The sequence below is a fragment of the Salmo salar genome, chromosome 16 (genome assembly GCF_965601325.2).
Source record: "Salmo salar chromosome 16, fSalSal1, whole genome shotgun sequence".
Taxonomy (NCBI): domain Eukaryota; kingdom Metazoa; phylum Chordata; class Actinopteri; order Salmoniformes; family Salmonidae; genus Salmo; species Salmo salar.
The window spans coordinates 30,067,830-30,084,307 of record NC_138306.1 but is presented as its reverse complement, the minus strand read 5'-3'; the positions used below and the strand labels follow the sequence as shown (position 1 = coordinate 30,084,307).

Genomic DNA, 16,478 nt, shown 5'->3' with positions numbered 1-16,478 from the left:
TCCCAGTCTGCTGTCCCCACATGCTTCAAGAAGGCCACCATTGTTCCTGTTCCCAAGAAAGCTAAGGTAACTGAGCTAAATGACTACCGCCCCGTAGCACTCACTTCCATCATCATGAAGTGCTTTGAGAGACTAGTCAAGGACCATATCACCTCCACCCTACCTGACACCCTAGACCCACTCCAATTTGCTTACCGACCCAATAGGTCCACAGACGACGCAATCGCAATCACACTGCACACTGCCCAAACCCATCTGGACAAAAGGAATACCTATGTGAGAATGCTGTTCATTGACTACAGCTCAGCATTTAACACCATAGTACCCTCCAAACTCTGGGTCTCGACCCCGCCCTGTGCAACTGGGTCCTGGACTTCCTGACGGGCCGCCCCCAGGTGGTGAGGGTAGGTAACAACATCTCCACCCAACATCGACGAGACGGCCTACAGGGAGGAGGTGAGGGCCCTCGGAGTGTTGTGTCAGGAAAATAACCTCACACTCAATGTCAACAAAACAAAGGAGATGATCGTGGACTTCAGGAAACAGCAGAGGGAGCACCCCCCTATCCACATCGACGGGACAGTAGTGGAGAGGGTAGAAGGTTTTAAGTTCCTCGGCATACACATCACGGACAAACTGAAATGGTCCAACCACACAGACAGCGTGGTGAAGAGGTGCTGCTCAGGAGGCTGAAGAAATTCAGCTTGTCACCAAAAACACTCACAAACTTTTATAGATGCACAATCGAGAGCATCCTGTCGGGCTGTATCACCACCTGGTACGGCAACTGCTCCGCCCATAACCGTAAGGCTCTCTAGAGGGTAGTGAGGTCTGCACAACGCATCACCGGGGGCAAACTACCTGCCCTCCAGGACACCTACACCACCCGATGTCACAGGAAGGCCAAAAAGATCATCAAGGACAACAACCACCCGAGCCACTGCCTGTTCACCCCGCTATCATCCAGAAGGCGAGGTCAGTACAGGTGCATCAAAGCAGGGACCGAGAGACTGAAAAACAGCTTCTATCTCAAGGTCATCAGACTGTTAAACAGCCATCACTAACATTCAGTGGCTGCCAACTCCAGACACTTTAATAATGGAAAAATTGATGTAATAAATGTATCACTAGCCACTTTAAACAATGCCACTTCATATAATGTTTACATACCCTACATTACTCATCTCATATGTATATACTGTACTCTATACCATCTACTGCATCTTGCCATCTTGATGTAATGTATCACTAGCCACTTTAAACAATGCCACTTCTATATGTTTACATACCCTACATTACTCATCTCATATGTATATACTGTACTCTATACCATCTACTGCATCTTGCCATCTTGATGTAATTTATCACTAGCCACTTTAAACAATGCCACTTTTATATGTTTACATACCCTACATTACTCATCTCATATGTATATACTGTACTCTGTACCATCCACTGCATCTTGCCTATGTCTTTTCTATACCATCACTCATTCATATATTTTTTCATTCCTTTACACTTGTGTGTATAAGTTAATTGTTGTGAAATTGTTAGGTTAGATTACTCATTGGATATTACTGCATTGTCGGAACTAGAAGCACAAACATTTCGCTACACTCGCATTAACATCTGCTAACCATGTGTATGTGACAAATAAAATGTGATTTGATTTGACTCACCACATATGCTACTGCTACAGCTCAGTCTATTATCTGTCCTGTTGCCTAGTCACTTTACCCCTACACACTTAACCAGCATGGCTACCACAGCATTCTGCAGCAATACGCCATCCCACCTGGTTTGTGCTTAGTGGGACTATAATTTGTTTTCAACAGGCTGTGTAAGGACCATTTGACCAAGAAGGAGAGTGATGGAGTGCTGCATCAGATGACCTGGCCTCCACAATCACCTGACCTCAACCCAATTATGATGGTTTGGGATGAGTTAGACCGCAGAGTGAAGGAAAAGCAGCCAACAAGTGCTCAGCATATGTGGGAACTCCTTCAAGACTGTTGGAAAAGCATTCCAAGAGAAGCTGGTTGAGAGAATGCCAAGAGTGTGCAAAGCTTTCATCAAGGCAAAGGGTGGCTACTTTGAAGAATCTCAAATATATAATATATTTTTATTTGTTGAACACTTTTTTGGTTACATGATTCCATATGTGTTATTTAATAGTTTGTTGTCTTCACTATTATTCTACAATGTTGAAAATAGTCAAAGAAAAACCATTGAATGAGTAGGTGATTCCAAACGTTTGACTGGTACTGTATTTGTAAATAGCTACCTCAATTACCTTGTACCCCTGCACATCGTCTCGGCACTGGTACTCCTTGTAAATAGCCATTTTATTTTTTACTCGTTATTGCTATTCGTTATTAACTGTTTATTTATTCCTTATGTCACTATTTGTATTTTATATTTTTGTATCTTTATCTTTAACTCTGCATTGTTGGAAAAGGACCCGTAAGTAAACATGTCACTGTTAGTTTACACCTGTTGTTTATGAAGCATGTGACAAATAAAATGTTATTTGAATCAGTCCTATTTCATTGTTTTGGGGATGCAACACTATAGCTTGTGACCATCTTGTGACAGTGTGGATGTCAACAAAGAACAAAATCACTTAAGTAAGACACTACAAGCTGCTGTAGGCTGAAAACAGCAATTTATTGAATGGACACATGACACACTCCAGGACATTGTCATGGCAATAAATGCTCTTTGGATCTATAAAAGAACATGCCCACTGAAGTCATTCAGAGACAATGTGCGGCTATTGATGTACTTTGTGTGGGGCTTCCATTAAAGGAGAATAATAATACGTAACAGGGACAGAAGGATTATGTAGCACTTAGATCCAGAGCAAGACAGAAACAGAGCAGCAGGCACTTTTTGTCTATATCAAGTCTTTGCTATGATTAGAAATCACCTTCGTGTTAACATTCTAAACGTGGATTGTCATTAACATTGAACAATCCAGTTTGGGTGAAGACAGAGCTTGACACCAGCAGCATGACCCTGTATAAACCAGAGAGACCATTTAAGGACAATAGCTTGCAGTCCTAAGCTTTCCCTCTCCCCTCATTGACGATACCCAGCTAAGAAATTGGTTCCCAGAATGTTTCTGTTTGTTTGGTTAGGGATAATGTTCTGTGAGCCACAGTCTCATCCACACACCCGGCTGAAGAACTGGGGGGACGCTTCAGTCACACTGGCTCCGGAGATGAAAATGAGTCACTGAAGTGTCATCCTGTGTGTTAATCTGGGAGAGTATATACTGAACCACATAGTTCCTAACTTGGTATTTCAAAAAGGAGTCATACGTCATGTTTCATGCTTTTAGCATCAATCAAATATGTGTTTGTCTATGTGTGCGTACATACCGTATGTGTGTGTTTGTCTGTGTGCGTACATACTGTATGTGTGTGTATGTCTATGTGTGCGTACATACTGTATGTGTGTGTATGTCTATGTGTGCGTACATACTGTCTGTGTGTGTGTCTGTGTGTGCATACATACTGTATGTGTGTATGTCTATGTGTGCGTACATACTGTATGTGTGTGTATGTCTATGTGTGCGTACATACTGTATGTGTGTGTATGTCTATGTGTGCGTACATACTGTCTGTGTGTGTGTTCCTGTTTTGTTTGTTGTCTGCCTACATACGTGTGAAGAGTTCTATCTTCTAAACACTGTAAGTCAACATCATAAACTTGTGTCACCAAATAATCAAAGCTCGATGATGAGTTGGTTATTTCAATCAGCTGTGTAGTGCTAGGGCTAAAAACAAAACGTGCACGTTCCTGCTGAGAAATAAAAAAATAGATATTCTCTTGTTTACAGCCTGTGATTTGCAATTATTTGAATAATGCTAGGTTAGAGCCCTTTCACAATGATAATTATAGTCATTCTGTGTTGTAAGAATGCATAAACAGATTCAGAATGTTTGCAAACAGGGCATTGATGTGGAACTGGAACATTGGTGGACTCTGTCTGACTGCCACCTCTGTGTCAGTACCAGGTCAGGGAGGGAGGGAGGGGAGGGAGAGAAGGAAAGAGAGAGAGCTGCCGTAGGCAGTCCTGGCTCTCAAGAGAAGACAGGCTATGTGCAAACTGCCCACAAAATGAGGTGGAATCTGAGCTGCACTTCCTAACCTCCTGCCAAAGGTATGACCATATTAGACACACATATTTCCCTCAGATTACACAGATACACAAAGAATTTGAAAACAAACCCAATTTTAATAAACTCCCATATCTATTGTGTGAAATACCACAGTGTGTCATCACAACAGTAATATTTGTGACCTGTTGCCACAAGAAAAGGGCAACCAGTGAAGAACAAACCCATATTTATGTTTATTTAATATGCACTTCGTAATATCTTTATTATTTTGGAACTTTTGTGAGTGTAATGTTTACTGTTAATTTTTATTGTTTATTTAACTTTTGTTTATTATCTAGTTCACTTGCTTTGGTAATGTTAACATATGTTTCCAATGCCAATAAAGCCCTTACATTGAATTGAAATTGAATTGAGCGAGAGAGAGAGAGAGAGAGAGAGAGAGAGAGAGAGAGAGAGAGGAGAGAGAGAGAGAGAGAGAGAGAGAGAGAGAGAGAGAGAGAGAGAGAGAGAGAGAGAGAGAGAGAGAGAGAGAGAGAGAGAGAGAGAGAGAGAGAGAGAGAGAGAGAGAGAGAGAGAGAGAGAGAGAGAGAGAGAGAGAGAGAGAGAGAGAGAGAGAGAGAGAGAGAGAACAGTTTAACATCCATAGCAACCCTGTGCTGGGCCTTGTTGCAATTTGTATGATCTGTTTGTTATGCTGACTCAGATGTTTTCCTAAGGCCTGGAGTGTGACACACACAGTGTCCATTGTGCTTATGGGTGGAGGCAGGCAGGGCAGAACATCAGGCGGTCTATGGGATGCTAAGGCGGGGTGCAGCGCTCTGCTCTCTTCTACTGGAGTGCCCCCAGCTGCCACATAGAAGGAGAGGAGGAGCCAGTGCAGGGTAAAGGGATCAGTGACTGACTGCAGCTGGTAGCAGCTCCTTCAGCAGGTGGCTTGGCCTAATTACCAGGCTAAAGATGCCAACAGCACGGCTCCTCCTTCCTCAACCAGGAAAATATAATGAAGCTGCTTGGACAAGAGAATATCTGCCACAAATTACAATTAAGTAGTCATTTTTCTGCATCCTGAGGAAGAGGGTAAATTGATGAGGTTTGCCAAATGTGAGGCTTGTTCAATGGAGAGGGAGAGGTTGGCAGTGATCTGTAATGTGGAGAGCGCTCAGCGCTATTGACTATCCACAGTGAGCTCATTTTTGAAAGTGAAATATGGAAGTGATATTGTAATGTGGTGAGGCCAGAATATTTTTCCCCAAGGCATTATTGAATGGAAAATAGATAGGCCTACAGTTCATCAGGTTTTGCATCACATATTATTTTTTCTCGGATATAGGGATTACACATACGAAACACCTGTGAATTCATTAAAAACCAACAGAATACAGGAGGACCAGCGAGAGGGATCTCCTGAGCCTGGCTACTTAATAAAAGTTGATTCAATCAAACATCTGATTGTTTGTAATAATTACTGCCCACCCTATTGATTCAAGTCCATTTAATTAGGCAATGTTATCCTGCGCTCCACGTCAGCATTGATACAGGGATGAAGTGCTGAACATGCTACTGGGTAATCCTTGGAGCCTGCAGAGCCACTACTTACAGACCACTCAATCAATGAGGTTGGGGATTTGTGTTAATGCCAGGAGAGGACAGTGAATCTGCACACTTTGACCACCAACCACAAGGTCAACCTAACCTCAGAAAATAAACAGCTACTGTGCATCCAAGAACTGATCTAACCAGAAGCCTGCGTGGATCTTGCGTTCTTCTAAAGCGGAAGTGCCAGTTCCTGGGCTGTGATTTGTGAACACTTCTCTGTGTCACTGGGTTGTGAGCAGAGGCTCGCTTCTCACATCAGCCTCAGCCCTCTGACAGCTGCATCCTTCCCAGCAGGCATATGGCCAGAGCCGACAGCCGTGCCAGGGAAAGGCTGAGCATCTCAACCCAATAGTCAAAACCAGCTAGACAAACAGGCATTTCCGTGGCAATGGCTTGCTGATGTTGCTGTGTTTATGATCTGCCTCTGCCCCCTTTTATCCCTTTAACCCCCCCCAGACCGTGTCCCCTTTTTAATCAGCGGAAGGTGCACACAGCTAGAGAGGATGAAGCGAAGCGAGAGGTTTCACTTTCCCCCAGGTGACACAAGCTTGTCAACTGCCTTCCCGCCTTTGGAACAACGACTCCCATTTTTAATTCGGCGACATGAGCATCTCATCATTATATGCAGGCCTCTGGCACAGCACAGAAAGAGTGAAGGACGGCAGGCAGGTAGCCTAGTGGTTAAACTGTTGGACTAGTAACTGGAAGGTTGCAAAATCGAATCCCTGAGCCGACAAGATAAAAACTCTGTCCCTCTGCCCCTGAACAAGGAAGTTGAAACCCCCTGTTCCTAGGCCGTCATTGAAAATAAGAATTTGTTTTTAACTGACTTGCCTAGTTAAATAAAGGTAAATAATGAAAGGAGACGAGACCAAAAAGACAATATGAAAACAAGCGGAAATAAAAAATATATATATATATTTTTTAAATACAGGCATCTGGAATATCGCGCAAAACAATACATGCAACTTAATCAAATGAATTTGATATATCGGCCAGCCCTATGACAGGGCCTGACCCAGATTGCCTTGAGAAGGCTGCATGGTGACAGGTTTACTGATGGGACTGGAGATAGAGAGGGAGATGAGAACGTTATGACGACCACCCCTCTGCCTAGCCCAACAAACATCCACTCTACCTTCCCTAAGCATTCAGACACAGAGCTGGACGGGTCTTACAGTAACAGGGCTCAGAAAGATACAGTAGGGGCCAGAGATGGGGTGCGGTGGTTTGGGATGGGTGGGAAGTGTGCGGACAGTGGACCAGGCCACTGGCCCTACTCTCCGGTGCTGCAGATGGCGGCCTATACTGTACAGTGAGTGATATGCTGAGAGGCAGGCCATGGGTGGCAGGCAGCACACTGCTCTGGTGTTAACGTGTTAAGGCCTCCCTCTGGGGCTCTGGGCCACATCTGTTATCCAACACTGACCCACTTCATTCAAAGGTCTGACCTATTTTGAGGCTTCAAACTCAACCTCCACATCCCTCTCTGGTGAGACCAGTTGGAATTCAAGGGACGGATGCATGGTGCTCATCTGGCAGTGTGAGCCACACTGCAGCTTTGAGTAAAGTGCTCAAAGTCTCCAAAGCAGAGATATACCAGGGCATCTGGACAGCAGCTTGACAGCACATACATGGGTCAGTGCTCAGTGCTCTGGGTCTGGTGAGGGCAGGGGAGCAGGGCATGGTCAAGGCTCCAGACAACCTGTTAACACCAGTGCAACATGCTCTGGTCAGTCATCTGTAACTCTTCATGGTTGACTAGACTCTAACTCAAATGATAGAAGCACTAGCAAGAGCTACAAGGGAGATACCAGTATTGGCACACAGACAACCTTTTAAAGCACAATTCTAAGGCATGTTGAAGGACATCTTTTAGATACATAGCTATAAACATTGGCAATAAAGGTGCTGTGTTATATTGGCATCAATAAAGATATAGTAGCATAAATGAATAAAGAAACCATTCAGCTCTTATCCCTCACCTTCATCTAAATTTACACAGAGCACTGAGACATCATTGCTTGGGTGACAAGTTAATGCCCACATTTGTCATATATTCATGGCCACTCAGAAAGTATAGCCTTCACACAATGTAGTATCACATAAGGGACAACAGCAGAAAGCAGGTTCATACAGCGGATACCGGCCTTACTGCTGCAGCTACCCTTACATCAGTAGAACACACGTGTGAACAAATCACATGAAACGTTTTACATGTGAAATAGCTGTTTTCACCTGTTGAGCTTAAATTTCACACGTGAAACCATATTTTCACATATATTAAATGTTAACACCACCTTTTTCACATGTGACATTTTTCATGTGATTTGTTCACACATGTGTTCTACTGATGGGGGGGGAAATCGATACAGTTACATATCACAATATTATTTTTCAATGATATTATAGTGATATTTGACTCAAGTATTGGTTCATAAAAATAAAAAAATAATTCTATTTGTATTTTTGCTACTGTAGGTAGTATTAGCTAGAGCTAGTTGGTAGTACTTGCGCGAAAACTGGTAATTTTCATCCTATAGATTGTTCTCCGTCTTCTTTTTAAACAGTGAGTCAACATGTTTTCAGCTCTTTTATTTCCCTGATCAAAACCAGCTCTCATGCTCTCTCTTGTCTCTCTGTAGCAAAATGTTTGGAACATCAAATCACAATAAAAACGCAGTATCGAATCGCAATACATATAAAATTGTAAGAATCACAATACATATTGTATCGGCACCATAGTATTGTGATAATATTGTATCGTGAGGTCCATGGCAATTCCCAGCCCTAGTGTGTTCCGAAAACCACGAGTTTTTCACATGATTTTTTTCATGTGTTTTTTTTTTAAAGGGTATCCCAGGCTTCATCTCATACAGAATCTGAGGATTAACAAGTAGGCAGCAATTCTGTGTCCAGACACCCTAACAGCACACAAAGGAATTTAGTGACACCATCTAACATCTAACTAAGAGCAGCCAAACCAGACACACATCAACAAAGTTGTGCCATGGGCAGTTGTACTGATTCCTGTATAAACGATGGGCTTGTAAAATCATAGTGTTGGATAACTTAAGGATAACATGAGGAATGCCCAAATGGCAGCTGCTACACATTATATAGTATAGCCTATTCCTGCTTCATTGATACAGGGCACAGGAGGTGACTGACTTGCATTGCATGGCATTTGTTTTGCTTCATCAGCAGACAGCATTGATAAATGCTATCATTATGTTTAATTAACGACAGCAGAGTAAAACGAATGATAATGATGTTATACGCCCGCCCTATTTTAATGACCACTGTTAATAATGGCTATCACTTATCAATCACTGTAGTACAGTTTGCCATTTACCAGCATGTGTGCTCCTTTGGGTACAAGGTATCCTGCTTCTTATTGTCTCAAACACAGCATTATGGGATTGCTTCCCATGATTTCATTTTCCAACGTATGTGTAGCTGTAATTTCTAGGCGCTTTCCTGCCATGCTACCATGTTGCTGTGCAGTTAGATCCAATTGACATGGCTCAGTAAGGCCACTGTGCTCTGACAACTGGTGTGTAGTTACTATAGCGGTGCCTCTGAAGCATCCAGGGAATTATGCAGCCAAGCAGGTGATGACAAGCCTGCCATCAGGCTAGTGGAAGTGCAGGTCCACGCAGAACAGAAGGATGAAGAGAACTTCTCTGCTGCCTGTTGATGAATCCATGCTGTTTATTGCCTTAGAATAAAACAAACTGGTGTTGCTAGGGCACTCTCAACATGGAGCTTATCACAGAGATGGAAAAACCCATTTAGAATCTAATCCTTCAAGATGACATAACAGTGCTGAGTTTAAGTAGCTTTTAAACATGCCCCGCGGAAGCCACTGATTGGATTCAGAACATTTTAGCAGAATGTTGACGTGTCTTTCTAGAATCACTCTGAGGTTTATGCCACTGCAACAGAACCAAAGCTGAAGTGACATTTGTAACAGAGCTAACATGAACCTACATTGTGTCGCAAAATGTGGTGGATGTTGATACTGTAAATACAGTACTATACTACATAGATACAGTACAATATAAGAGCGAAATTGTCTTGTGAAGTGACTTGATATCTCAGGAGAGTACAGTGCATTTGGAAAGTATTCAGACCCCTTGACTTTTTCCACATTTTGTTACGTTACAGAATTATTCTAAAATTGATTAAATTGTTTGTTTTCCTCATCAATCTACACACAATACCCCATAATGACAAAGCACAAACAGGTTTTAGAATTCTGACCCTTTACTCAGTACTTTGTTGAAGCGCCTTTGGCAGCGATTACAGCCTCGAGTCTTCTTGGGTATGACGCTACAAGCTTGGCACACCTGTATTTGAGGAGTTCTCCCATTCTTCTCAAGCTCTGTCAGGTTGGGGATCGTCGCTGCACAGCTATTTTCAGGTCTCTCCAGAAAGGTTCAAGTCCGGGCTCTGGCTGGGCCACTCAAGGACATTCAGAGACTTGTCCCGAAGCCACTCCTGCATTGTCTTGGCTGTGTGCTTAGGGTTGTTGTCCTGTTGGAAGGTGAACCTTGCCCCATCGGGTTCTTGGTCACCTCCCTGACCAAGGCCCTTCTCCCCCAATTGCTCAGTTTGGCCGGGCGGCAGGCTCTAGGAAGAGTCTTGGTGGTTCCAAACTTCTTTAATTTAAGAATGATGGAGGCCACTGTGTTCTTGGGGACCTTCAATGCTGCAGATCTTTTTTGGTACCCTTCCCCAGATCTGTGCCTCGACACAATCCTGTCTCGGAGCTCTACGTACAATTCCTTCTTCCTCAATGCTTGGTTTTTGCTCTGACATGCACTGTCAACTGTGGAACCTTATATAGACAGGTGTGTGCCTTTCCAAATCATGTCCAATCAATTGAATTTACAACAGGTGGAATCCAATCAAGTTGTAGAAACATCTCAAGGATGATCACTGGAAACAGGATGCACCTGAGCTCAATTTCATAGCAAATGTTCTGAATACTTACATAAATAAGGTATCTGTTTTTTATTTAAATGTACAAACATTTCTAAAAACCTGTTTTCATTTTGTCTTTATGGGGTAGTGTATGTATTTAATACATTTTAGAATAAGGCTGTAACGTAACAAAATGTGGAAAAAGTCGAGGGGCTGAATACTTTCCGAATGCACTGTATATGTTTTTAAATAAGAACGTTTTAAATTAAACAAAAACCTGTCTTGTCGTTCTCATATTGTTCTTCATATGTAAACATCTCCTTCCTCCTCTTTAGGCATGTATTGAAGTGATTCATCCCCTAACGATATTGTTGCGACTTGACTTTAATATTAATCTGAAGATGTATTTATCTAATGAACTATGTTTAATTGTTACCCGATTAAATTAATCATGTAACAATCTCCCGAATTAAACTCTAAAAGGTATTTACCTATCACATCTATAGGTAAAGAGTGAGTGGCCTAGTTACAGTTTTGACTTAATCCGGCTTGAAAATCTATGACAAGGCGTGAGAATGGCTATCTAGCAATGATCAACAACCAACTTGACAGAGCTTGAAGAATTTAAAAAAGAATAATGTGCAAATGTCCCTTTTGAATTCAGGCTGTAACACAACGAAATGTGGAATAAGTCAAGGGGTATGAATACTTCTGAAGGCACTGTAGCTTGGTAAAAAAGCTGAAGAAGATGGATGCCTGAGGAAGTGTGCAGCGTTTTCCTTTTTATTTTAATCTAGCTTGGTAAAACATGGTTGGCAAATAGGCAACATTTTGGATAGCTAGCGAAATTGTACAGTCAACATTTTGTCTATATCGATGCTTTTACAATTACCAATCGTTTAGTTAAACAAATAATTTATGAAACCATGATGTGATGTTTGACAGGATTGGATGTTGCAATCAATTTCAATTGCATTTGAATTTCTTCGTGTATCAGCAAAGTTGCTTGAGATCATGTCAATTACAACTAGCATCTGCAACAGAAAGTGCATCCAAATTGCATTCGTGTGACATAGGCTTAAGAGTGACGATTTGACACGCAATGGAATTGCATTTCAACAAGCCACATTTCACGACACCTCTCTGATAGAGTATTTTGTTTGAACCTTATCTTTATCAATGAAAATGCATGCAGCATTAATTGAAAAACACAACATCGAAAAGATCCAAGCTTGAGAGTTCATCCTATTATGGCCTCCCCTCACATCTAGGAAAACGGCTCTGAAACCTGTGAAGTTAATATGATCTTCAGTTACAAGATGGACAGCAGTGATAACACTTTTCCAATCATCAAACAACTATGTGTTATAGACCCCATATCATAGAAACACAGCCTTTTACAAAGCACATATCCAATATATACATTGACACTGAATAAACTAATGTGATCCTTTCAGTCTTTATCTAGGTCCTCTCGTGTTACAGGAGATTACCCAGGATGGAAAAAGCCTCAAAAGCTGTGAGAGGTGGATGGGTGTGGTTAAGTTAATGCTTTATGGAGGGAGCATCATTGCTAAGCTACAGTCAGTTCATACATGTATGTATGTATTTGCAACCTGAGGCCCTGTGGGAAGAGCCATAGTTAGAATGAGAAGGTGAAGGATCATAGAGCAGTGGGAATGGACGGATATCCTGTTGACACTAACTCTCTAATCATATTTGTTTCCTTTGGCCCAAACGACATGGAAAACAAGATCAACTCGTAAAACACGGTGTTTATCCGCAGCACCACTTTCAACATCATGTCGTGATGGTAGCCATTTCACTCCTTCCTAGACAAATCCTTTCAACCCTCAATATTACATTTGAGCAAAATAATACCATGTTCAGTGATCAACATGACTGGACCTGCAAATTCAACAGTGACCGATCACAAAACTCAAAGTAAAGAATATATAGAAAATGCTAACATAGTTTGAATCCGTTTTATCTGCTGTTAAAGCACTATAATTCCTGCCTGGTCGACAGGCCAGCCCAGCTCTGCCGCTGAGTTAGTAGGCGTTGTTTTTCACAGAGCTATGTGGTATGCATGTGCAGTCGGGCCGCTCAGACCCGGCTGGCTGGTTGACATTCCTACCTCACTCTGTAATTATGGCTCCACTCCTACAAACCCCATGCTCTCTCTCCTCTCTCTTCCCCATAGCACACTCTCACATTTACACGGGCCTTCCACTGATGTCATCCTGCCATTACCTCAACAGTTTATCCAGGTGGCTATTTCCAATAGGCTATGCCTGGGGCTATAGGTGGTGTCATTGCCATCGATCATTTAGAAATGAACATATCACAGCAGAACATACATCTGATCAGAGACTTCTACCAATGGTGTGATAGTGGTAGTATATTATTCTAATCACCATAGTTTCATCTCACACACTGGGTCCCACTGCACTACGAGGAGACAAGGCAATGTGTTACTGTGAGCTGCAGATTAATATTCATGTCTCCTGACACATTGATGTACAGTATGAACCTGGTTGTGTCAGACTGAGAACAGACTCAAGACAGTGATAAATCTTGCAAGCAGCTTTCTTTAACATGTTCAAATAGTACATATGACTTTCTCGCCCTTTACAAGGATCACACTGCATAGTTCTGCAGGAGTACCATCCTCTCTCACTGCTCTCTGACAGCCTATCCTACTACCATCTCTTCCTCCTCTGTCAACGGTTTCTATGCCCTTTAACCCTTTAAATGCACCGCACTGCTCCATCCATTTTATGGACAGTATATGAGGCTCTTCATTCAGGTTATCCTTACAGCATTAATGCATAGTAGTGAAATATAAAGAGTCAAATCTGCCATAACGAGCATGTAATAGAATGTTCAGGCTGTACAGACGGACAGACACACAGACTGCGGGAGACTAGGGGGCTAAAGGGTAATCACTATGCTGACTGTCTGTTTTAGTCATTAAACATACAGAATCAATTAGGCTACCATAACACCAGCTATTAACCTTCATATTGTGGGCCTTTGTGATTTATTAAGCCCATATAAAACAACATATTCAGCCTTCTCCAGTGCAGGTGCTGTATGTTACATTTTTTGTTGTTGTTGTAACGTCTATGGGTGTGTTTGGTCTACATTCGTCAACAATAATATACTTCTGTAGGGCCTCCCGAGTGGCGCAGTGGTCTAAGGCACTGCATCACAGTGCTAGCTATGCCACTAGAGATTCTAGGTTCGAGTCCAAGCTCTGTCACAGCCGGCTGTGACCGGGAGACCAATTGGGCGGTGCACAATTGGCCCAGCGTCATCTGGGTTAGGGGAGGGTTTGGCCGGCAGGGATGTCCTTGTCCCATTGTGCACTAGCAACTCCTGTGGTGGGCCGGGTGTAGTGCCCACTGACATGGTTGCCATGTGTACGGTGTTTCCTCTGACACATTGGTGTGGCTGGCTTCAAGGTTAAGTGGGCATTGGGTCAAGAAGCAGTGCGGCTTGGTTGGTTGTGTTTCGGAGGATGCACAGCTCTCGACCTTTGCCTCTCCTGAGTCCATACGGGAGTTGCAGCGATGAGACAAGACTGTAACTACCAATTGGATACCATGAAATTGGGGTCAATTTTTTTTAAATATATTTGTATATTTCTGTATGTGGAAATATAGAAGCATCTACAGTATTTCAGTTTTTCGAGGCAGTGAAATTCAATGCTGTCATGCTGAATCCGGAGTGTCTTGCAAAAGTGTTTGAAAAATATTTAGCAAAGGAAAAATACAACTGAAGTAAAACTTTTTCTGATTACCTTAACAATGTATATGTTCCCTGCATACAATGATGTGAACATTAATGAACAATCATTGAATACATAATCAGCATGTGAAAAGAAATCTTCGAAAGATTCAGACAATCTCGTCCATTCATGCTGCTACAAGCACATGACATGCCCACAGCATGGGGATTAGAACGATCAGCTGAGCACATGCTCCCAACTCAATAACACATTGTTCTCCAACGCTCACCACTTGTTTTCCTCCAACTCTCATTGCAGCTTATCTGAGGAGAACAGCACCAAATCTCCCTCTGTGCCTGCCAAACTTTAATCAATGAGAGTCCACTTCCTACTGTACAGTGTTAACAAGGCGCTGCAGTTGTACATTACGTCAACACTGTTTTGTTCTGTGCTTGTTTGTTTCTGTCACTTCTAGAAAAAACATAACTCCCTGTGAAAAATAGCTAGGACTTGAAACAAAGCGCATATGAGTAAGAATGAAAGTTAGGGAGGTCTACGCTGCTGGCCTAAGATCACACAAGACACTGAAGGCCTTTATCCTTGAGTTTGACCATCACATCCTAGTTACACTAACAAATGTCATCCCCATTACTAATGTTGTGAGTGTTTCCGGAGGTTGTCTCCCGTTCAGCCGTCCTTTCAGTCTGTTGTACTGCTGAGATATCAAACATGGCCACGTATGCAGCCAGTAGCTGATTCACAAAGCCACGTCGTCTCTATCCCACCAAAGGCTACTAATGTCCATACATGGACAACAAGTTATGGCCATGCCTCTATCAAAATAGGAAACCTGCCTGCTTTGATGAGAATTGGGTACTGTATATACCAGGTTAACAATGCTCTCTCTCTCTCACTATCAACAAAAAATACAGAAGAAAGAGCACATGTTGGGCCTCCCGAGTGGCGCAGCGGTCTAAAACACTGCGGCGCTTGAGGCGTAACTACAAATCCGGGTTCGATCCTGGGCTGTGTCGCAGCTGGCCGCAACCGGGAGACCATGAGGCGACGCATAATTGGCCCAGCGTCGTCTGGGTTAGGGGAGGGTTTGGCCGGCCGGGATGTCCTTGTCCCATCGTGCTTTATTGACTCCTGTGGCGGGCCGGGCGCATGCACGCTGACATGGTCACCAGTTGTACGGTGTTTCCTCCGACACATTGGTGCAGCTGGCTTCCGGGTTAAGTGAGCAGTGTGTCAAGAAGCAGTGCGGCTTGTCGGGGTCGTGTTTCGGAGGACGCATGGCTCTCGACCTTCGCCTCTCCCGAGTCCGTACGGGAGTTGCAGCGATGGGACAAGACTGCAACTACCAATTGGATATCACGACATTGGGGAGAAAAAGGGGTGTAATAAAAAATTAAAATAATAATTATAATAATTATAATAAAAAAAGAAAGAGCACATATCGCAGGGAAATGTCCAATAATCCCTCAAAGATTTGTCACCTTGACAACTGTAGGTCTTCAAAGCGAGCTGCAGTCAGAGAAATAAGTTGTGCTTCATCTGACTGTGAATTATCTCTGTAGGTGGTCTTCCTCTTGCAGCAGATTTGAGCCAGCAGCCTGCATCTAGCCTAATGGCTGTGCTGTAACATGCCCTGTGTTCGCCCTTCAGCCAATCAGAATGGAGTATTAAGCCATGGTGTGTAATTGTGGTCATACAAGATGGTCTCATGTTAAGATTACACACATTCTGAATGCTCAATGTACGCCAGCCAGCTTTACAGTTAGGCAGAAAAACATCAGTGATCATGTGCCTTCAACAATGATGTCAAAACATGGGCATTTACAGTATCCTTAAGGTACATTCACAAATAATAATCTGCTATTTAAGGTTATCTCAGAAAGTGCTTTGAATGCACTGTAAAACCTTGAAAAGCCACGTCAGCAGTGAAATACCTGCGTGAGAGAGCAAGCCAGCTGAGTGGAGATATTTTGCACTTTAATGCTCCTTTTCCATCCCTGGCGTCTGCACTTGACTGTGACACAAGCACAAATGTAATTGAGATTATAAACCCCTCACAGATCTGCTCACCTGGC

The 16,478-nt window shown here is 42.8% G+C and overlaps 1 protein-coding gene across 1 annotated transcript in view; it reads right to left on the bottom strand.

Annotated features, from left to right (window-relative positions):
- LOC106573780 (solute carrier organic anion transporter family member 3A1) overlaps positions 1-16,478 on the bottom strand; it is a 56,174-nt gene that overhangs the window by 32,397 nt on the left and 7,299 nt on the right. The window lies entirely within an intron of this gene.